The sequence below is a fragment of the Suncus etruscus genome, chromosome 6, assembly GCF_024139225.1.
Source record: "Suncus etruscus isolate mSunEtr1 chromosome 6, mSunEtr1.pri.cur, whole genome shotgun sequence".
Lineage (NCBI taxonomy): Eukaryota > Metazoa > Chordata > Mammalia > Eulipotyphla > Soricidae > Suncus > Suncus etruscus.
The window spans coordinates 121,646,140-121,654,422 of record NC_064853.1 but is presented as its reverse complement, the minus strand read 5'-3'; the positions used below and the strand labels follow the sequence as shown (position 1 = coordinate 121,654,422).

General features: G+C 39.7%; 1 non-coding gene across 1 annotated transcript; it reads left to right on the top strand.

Moving 5' to 3' along the window:
- The first annotated feature begins 477 nt into the window (after positions 1–477).
- LOC126012426 (U6 spliceosomal RNA) lies at positions 478–584 on the top strand. The gene has a single exon (XR_007496901.1). It is a non-coding gene; the product is annotated as a U6 spliceosomal RNA (small nuclear RNA).
- The last annotated feature ends 7,699 nt before the right edge of the window (positions 585–8,283 follow it).

The window sequence follows — 8,283 nt, the reverse complement described above, 5'->3', positions numbered from 1 at the left end:
AATACATAGCGGTTTGGTTTGAGACATACAATGAATTAGGGCCAATTCCATTGCCATTGTTGACCTTCCTCTACCAATGTTCCCCAGGTACATCCCATACCACCCCCTGGACCCCCAGCCTGACTGTATAGCAGACCCATTTTAAATTTAGATTGTTAAAAGTTTGGGGCTCTTGATTCCTTTATTGCCTTTGATTTGGATATTTAATTCTGTCCTTTTATTAACACCGTCATTGTACCTGAGACCTCTTGGCTCCTGGCCCCATCCTTTCATATTTATGTTTCTCCTCTTCCACTCATTTTCTTTCCTTCTCTCCTTGTTATACTCTGGAGCCAATGGTGTTCGAGACAACTACCCTTTTAGAGCATTGTTTCTTTATGCAATTATTCTAAATACCACATGTAAATGATATCAAAAATACCACATAAAATGATATCAATAAATGATATCAAAATGTGACACTAATTTATATGTCATATGCTCACTTTGGCAGCACATATACTAAATTTGAATGATACAGAAAATATTTTCATGGCCCCTGTGCAAGGATGGCAGGCATATTCTGAAATTCTGAGGAAGAGGTGGGAGAGGAGGAGGAGGAGAGAGAGAGAGAGAGAAAGAGAGAGAGAGAGAGAGAGAGAGAGAGAGAGAGAGAGAGAGAGAGAGAGAGAGAGAGAGAGAGAATAATATGCTTAGGAGAGTCCTTGGACTTCTTCAGAGTCAGAAAGAGCCCCAGGACACACCAGTGTGAAAGTAGGAAAGTGTAAAAGCCCACATCTCAAGAGGGCAGTTGTGGGTGATGTGCTTGGACACCATGTGCCTGGGCTGGCAACACATACGTTTGCAGCGCCAGCATATGGGCCCAGGGAGCACAATTGCCCTGTTTTGACCTTTTTAACTGACTCCAGATTCCTGCCACACCTGCTGTGGAAAATTAGATTGTCTGCCACCAGACTGGTGTCTATCGAGTGGGCCTGTAGTTGCTGGTCAGGTTTAGCATCTTCTTTTGTGGACACTTACAGTGCAGAAGCTTATCACCATGAAACAGTAGCAAGCCAGCAGCCAGGTGGATAAATCTGATGTTCATCTGTGTAAGTACAGAATCTATTTTCATTTAAAATAGTATTTAAGTTAAATCCATGTTCAAATGCTTCATTTGAATGTTCTTTCACTTTGGTTCTACGCTTACATTTTGTAACCAGTGACACTGCCAAATGCTTACATTTAACTGAGCCCAATAAAATAATGGGTTTTGGAAGCAGGAGAAAACTACTGATGTGTGGGCCCAACTCCACAGATTATGTTTGGATTGATTTAAGGTGGAGTCCGATCATCTGTTATTCTTTGAAAAAATTTAGAGAGGTTTCTGTTTGCAACAAAATGGGCAAATCTTTGATCAAAATCTGCATTCCAGATATTCTAATCCTTGTTTCTGGGACCATTTCCAGTTAAGATGTTAAATTTTCAGAGAAGGAATATATTTGGAAATGGGAGCTTCTGAAGAACATTTGTACTAAGGATGCAGTAGACATTACAGCTTGCAGGGTTTCTGCAGCCAAGTTAAATGCTCATTGACATGAGTGTATTATGATCACTAACCTCATCCACCAGCCATTAAATAGCTTCAGATACTGCTGAAGCGACTTATATTTGAAGGCAAAACATTGTTTTTATTGAAGAAACATTCATTATCAGAAATATGCTAGCTTTTAGTGATGTAAATAACATAACTCCAACTCCTACCTACCTGTATGATTATACAGGAAAACAAATTATTCAGGTTTTACAAGGTCTTAGATTTGGAGCAAAGCTTGGAATAGCATTACATCTCCTGAATTCCAGTCATTAGAATTAAGATGTTGATTTTTTTTTTTAGGCCACACTTGGTGATTCTCAGGGATTACTCCTGGCTCTGCTCTCAGGAATCACTCCTACCAGGCTTGGGGGATCCTGTGGGATGTGGAGGATCTAACCCAGGTCTGTCACATGCATGGCAAGAGCCCTACCTGCTCTCTCCTTCTGTGGTGGTTGCAGAGGTGTTAGGGTTTGTGCTGGTTATGAACTGGACTCATAACCTCATAAGAGCAGGCCAGACACTGTATTGTTGGGCTACAGTCTCAGGCCATGTTTTCTTTTATACCTTCTCCCTTCCAAAAGTAGAGAATTTTCACATGTATTATTGTGTTTTCAGGAGAGCTGTTTTGTTCAGGAAATTATATCTGAACAAAGATGGACCAGTGAGACTTTCTGGAATAGAATAATTCAATGATCAATTTGATATGGTTTCTGACAACTTTTTCAAAAAGGGGAAGAACCAAATTACTAAAAGTTGGTGGAGCAAGATAAATATTATTGTATGCTAAGTTACAGCCAACCCTATTGGAGTTGGAAGCAGTTGACTCAGGGGCTATTTCCAGATCAGTTCAGGGGAATTGTGTGGTGCTGGGACCCGTATGTAGTGCAGGCTCTCTGGCCTTTGCACTGGCTCTTTCATGGGTCTGTTTCTCTAAAAGCAGAAGTAATTTCTAATTCTTTAAAAAATAATATTTCACAATGACAACAGAATCAAGATACCCAATCTACAACAAGATATACACAAAGGGGACCTGTTACACTAGCAGTGCAGGGGACTAAAGGGGGAGGTATGGGATGCATGCTGGGAACAGGGGTGGAAGGAGGACAATACTGGTGGTGCAAATGGCCCTAATTCATTATCACTACGCACCTTAAATATAACTGTGAAAGGTTTGTGATTCACATTGGTCACAATCAAAATTATTTTTATAAAATGTATATTTCAGATGTAATTCAGAGCATACACCATTTAGGTCACTAAGAAAAACACTTGCTTAGTCACATGTACTTGTCTCTGACTTTAGATTTGAAGATTAGGGAGCATTCTCTGAATCCAGGGAGTGGCAAACATGTAGGTTATCACATATAATAATAACAACACATAATAATAATAATAATAATAATAACTATAGCACATAATGACACTTCACTGTGGCACGATATTGGTGGTGACAGTTTGTGGGGGTGAGAAATGTTTGTGAGGGAAGCTGAGGTCTGAATTCTTTCTCAAAGTGAGTCATTTCTGCCCCCACAGTCATCCCATCCCCCAGGTCCCAATGACTGAGGCAGGGTTTACATCCAGTACCTCACTGGTGTGTAAGCCTTCAGCCTTCACACAAGAGCAAGCCTGTTTGCTGTCTCTGGTTTGTTCTTTCTACAGAGGTGATCTGGTGTCAGTTCAGGAGATGGGTGCTCAGATTCAGGCCTCTGGGCTTAGCACCTTTCCCACTTGGCTTCTGGGCATCAGGAGTTTGGAAAGCTTCCCAAGAGATTTTTTGTGTGTCTCCAGATTCCCAGACTCTGTTTCCCAGCACTTTCTGTTGCTCTGTGGTGACCCCTATAGCCTGGCACCTTTGCAGTCAGTGTACTGAGGCTCCTCCTACCAGCCTTTGTTTTCTCAGCCCACCCAACTTTCCAGCTTGCGTTGGGCACACAACCTTCCAAGACAGTGAATCTGACAGGCTGACTTGCTTTCTTGGGGGCTGTACAGCACTTTTTATAAATGCTTAGCTAACATTTAAAAATTGGAGGATGTTTATAGTGAACTTTCCAGGAAAGCCAGTTGGGAAACACGTTCTCACTGTAATATTCTGTCCATTCAATAGCATGTGCTGCCTCTTCTCCACCATTGCATACTACTCCACACGCCATCTGTGTCCCCTTGACCCCTGATGGCACATTTGGTGATGATTCCATCTGACACACACATACACACACACATTTCCAGATTCACTCTCAGTATCTCTAATTTTGGTGGTGGTGGTAGGATTTTTTGGTGGTGCTAGGAGGGGAGACACTACCAATATGGCTCTTGGGGGCTGTTCCTGGTTAATGTTTGGGGGACCATGTAGTGCTTGGGGTTCAGCTGTCTGACTTTGCTTAACCAGATCCTTACCTCGTTAGCATCTTACTAGCCTATTATCTCTACTTCTGTGATCTTATAATTTCAAATATCTTTCAGTTCTTTGACCTTTTACTTTCTCTCAGCATGATAGGGCTAGTTTGTTTTCCCAAACATTGTAAAAAATGTTTACGTTTTATTACAGCTAAAAAAGACAAAGCGCACTAGAGAGCAGCGCCTGGAATTCTGACAGACAATGAGTCTAGAAAGAAACATAAGTTCACTTCACATGAAATAGCTGGCACAGCCCAAAGAAACTCTCTGAGCTTATTCCATATGTGGGCAGCAGCACTTGATCCCTCACCCTCCAGCCTCTAGGACATGCAGCTCACTAGAACTTTTATTTGTTTTTGTTTTTGTTTTTGGGCAACACCTGGTGACACTCATGGGTTATTCCTGGCTATGCACTCAGAAATCGCTCCTTGTTTGGGGGACCATATGGGACGCTGGGGGATTGAACCGCAGTTCATCCTAGGTCAGCGCATGCAAGACAAATGCCCTACCGTTTGTGCCACTGTTCCAGCCCCTCAAAAAGAACATTTTATGGAAATTGACATGGTTTGCATTGTACCCTGTCCAACTTAAGAGCCAAATTTAGCCTCATGTGCCTAGCACTGAAAACTATGCGTAGTGGAACAAATGGAATTTTAAACTTAATTAAATTAAAATTTAAATAACCTCCCGGGGCCTGTGACTGTCATATTGGAGTCAGTCTTGCTAATTTTTTACTGGAAAGAAAGAAAGGTAGGCGCAGAACATCCAGGAATTCCTATTCTTCATGGAATCGCTTGCATGTGAAATTTAATTTCCTTTAAAAATGAGAAAGTTAGATCAAAGATAAAGGATGAATTATGGCCAATGACCACCACCTATGCCCTTCACTCATAAAGTAGGAATGGCCAGAGACAAAGAGAAAAACCTGTGTTAAGGCAAAGCAAAGGTAAAGTAACATGGTTTTGCCCTGAAGTAGAGCTTTGCTTGGATCCCTCAAAGTTTGCTGATTGAAAGTTGTTGGTTGATGGTGGGGATGTGGAGAGAAAGGAACTCTTATTCAATGCTGGTGGGAATGCCATCTAGTCCATTATTTATGGAAAGCGATATGGAGATTCCTCCAAAAACTGGAAATTGAGCTCCCATACGATCCAGGTATACCACTCGTAGGGATATACCCTAGATATACAAAAATGCAATACAAAAATCCCTTCCTCACACCTGTATTCATTGCAGCGCTATTTACAATAGCCAAACTCTGGAAACAACCAAGATGGCCTTCAACAGATGAATTGCTAAAGAAACTGTGGTATATATACACAATGGAATAGTATGAAGCCGTCAGGAGAGATGAAGTCATGAAATTTTCCTATACATGGATGTACATGGAGTCTATCATGCTGAGTGAAATAAGTCAGAGGGAGAGAGAGAGAGACACGCAGAATAGTCTCACTCATTTATGGGTTTTAAGAAAAATAACAGTCATTTTTGCAACAATCCTCAGAGACAATGAAAGGAGGGCTGGAACTTCAAGCTCACTTCAAGAAGCTCACCACAAAGAGTGGTGAGTGCAGTTATAGAAATAACTACACTGAGAACTACCATAACTATGTGAATGAATGAGGGAACTGGAAAGCCAGTCTAGAGTACAGGTGTGGGTGGGATGGGGTGGAATGGAAGGAGATTTGGGACATTGGTGGTGGGAATGTTGCACTGGTGAAGGGGGGTGTGCTTTACATGACCGAAACCTAATCACAATCATATTTGTAATCAAGATGTTTAAATAAAGATATTAAAAAAAACTATCTTGCTTCACAAAAAAGTCAAGAAGAAACATGAAAGCCATGAAGATGAAAAATATGGATAGAGCTTTAGAGCAAGATGGTTTTATTTTTCTTTGTATTGTTGTTGAGTGTTTGGCCTTAGATGTAAGAATTGCTTTACTGAGAAACAGATTGGATTCTGGATATTTACTGAAACTTTTGTGATCTATACCTTCACATTCACTAATTTTTGTTCTTTTAAATTATATTTTAAAAAATTTTGGAATTTGGTCTAAAAAATTTTCTGAAAAGTAAAATATTTCATCAACTCTGGACATTGAAACTAAGGAACTTTAGTAGGAGTGAATCACACCCAATATAACCCATAGCATCACAGAAGATGCTCCATCTAAAAGAACAGAAAACTAATGCACAAAATCTGGAGAGAGAGAGACAGAGAGTAAAGAAAAAAATTAAAAGAGGATAGATGAAAAGAAATATCTTGAATATATATGGCTAATAATGTGGCAGAGATTAAAAATATTCTATAAATTATTAGATTCATGCATTTTGTTACTTTTTAAATACTATTAAAGATAGATCTAATTTCAATTTTATTTTATTGCAATAACATTGCCATATTGTTGCAGATGCATACTTCAAACTATATATACAGTTGACCATAAGCAAACTTTAATAGTTTAATTTCCTCTACTTTAGCTCCTCTTTCTGACCGACACCTATCATCTTTATTTCTAGGAACCAAAAGTCTATAGTCATAATTTTTGGTTGCTTGACTATGCTTGTTTGGTTCTTATTTTTTTCATGATGAGTAAATTTTTCTTTCTCTTAAAAAAAAAGAAAAAGAAAAGACATTTTTGCAATAATTCTCAGAGACAAAAGAGAGGAAGGCTGGAAGGTCCAGCTCACGACATGAAACTCACTACAAAGAGTGATGAGGGCTGTTAGAGAAATAACTACACTGAGAACTATCATAACAATGTGAATAAATGAGGGAAGTAGAAAGATTGTCTAGAGTACAGGTGGGGGTGGAGTGGGGAGGAGGGAGATTTGGGACATTCGTAATGGGAATGTTGTACTGGCGAAGGTGGGGTGTTCTTTACATGACCGAAACCCAACTACAATTATATTTGTAATCAAGATGTTTAAATAAAGATATTAATAACAATCTATTTTCAGCATATTTGACTTTTTTTCTTATTTTGTACCCCAATCTGTTGATTTTCTTTCCTTCAAACAAAACCACATAACTCGATTTATCTAGTTCTGCTTCTTAAATAGAGGGGGAAACAAGGGAGGGTACCAGGACCAAACAGATATATGATCACTAATAGTAAGCTAGACAAAGAGGGGACCACCTACTCTAGCAGTCCGGGGGGTGATGGTGGGGTATATGGGTTGCAGAAGGGGAACTGGGATGGGGGGAGGACAAATTTGGTGATAGGTATTCCCCTGGTTCAATGTTGATATGTATCTAAAATACTACTGTGAAAGATATGTAAGGCTTGATGATCAAAATAAAAATTAAAAAAAAAGATATTAATAGAAAAGAAAGTTGTTGGTGACAGAAGTTACTTACATCCTATACTACCCTATGAAAGAGACCAGAGACAGACCAGAGACAACATGTTGGCTAAGACATAACAGATGCAGAAAAGGGCTTCAGATGAAAGGGCACAGCAAAGGCAGAGACCCCAGGTTAAGAGGGGACATAGAACCAGTTGGAAGCCTAAAAAAATTGTATGCGTCTACTCTGTTCAATAGATCTATCATCCACTCTTCACATTTAAATAAAATTTTAGAAATAACAAATTCAGTTCCTCAAAGACATTAGCCACATTTTAAATGCTCAATAGTTGTGGATAGCTAGTGGCTGCCATATTGGACCTCACTGATGTTCTTAGAACATACTCATCATTATCAAAACCAGCTAGATTTTGGTAATCCCTAAAGCTGAGGATGGAGGTGAGAGAAAGGAGAATGTGGAAGGGATCACATAATAGGGATGAGGAACATGCTTAGGAATCAGACTTGGAGCCCACAGAGGAACTGTTGTGGGGTTTGGAATTAGAGCTCAATTAGAGTCTCTTTTGGGAGATTTTTTCTGCTGTTATATTTGAAAAATGATTGAGAGAGAGAAAAAATAGTAGTGGATGCTAGAACCTGAGTCAGTGACAGCTTCAGTAAGAGATGAAGCTGCCAGTCACACTTAGATTACTTACTTTCCATTGGTTCTCGCCAGCCTCCCATCTGGTCAACTGAGCCTGCCAGGAGTGATTTCTTTGTGCAGAAACAGGAGTAACCCCTGAGTGTCACTGGGTGTGGCCCAACTCCCCCCAACAAAACAAAACAAAACAAAACAAAATGAAACAAACACCAAACCAAACCAAACAAACAAAAAACCATCCATTTCAATCAGATGAGGAATCTAAGGTTTGCAAGGGATAGATTAACTTCAAAGACCACACAGCTAGTAAGTTCAAGACTGATTCTTACTTACTATACCAGTTTTTTTCTAAAGCCTGAGATTAC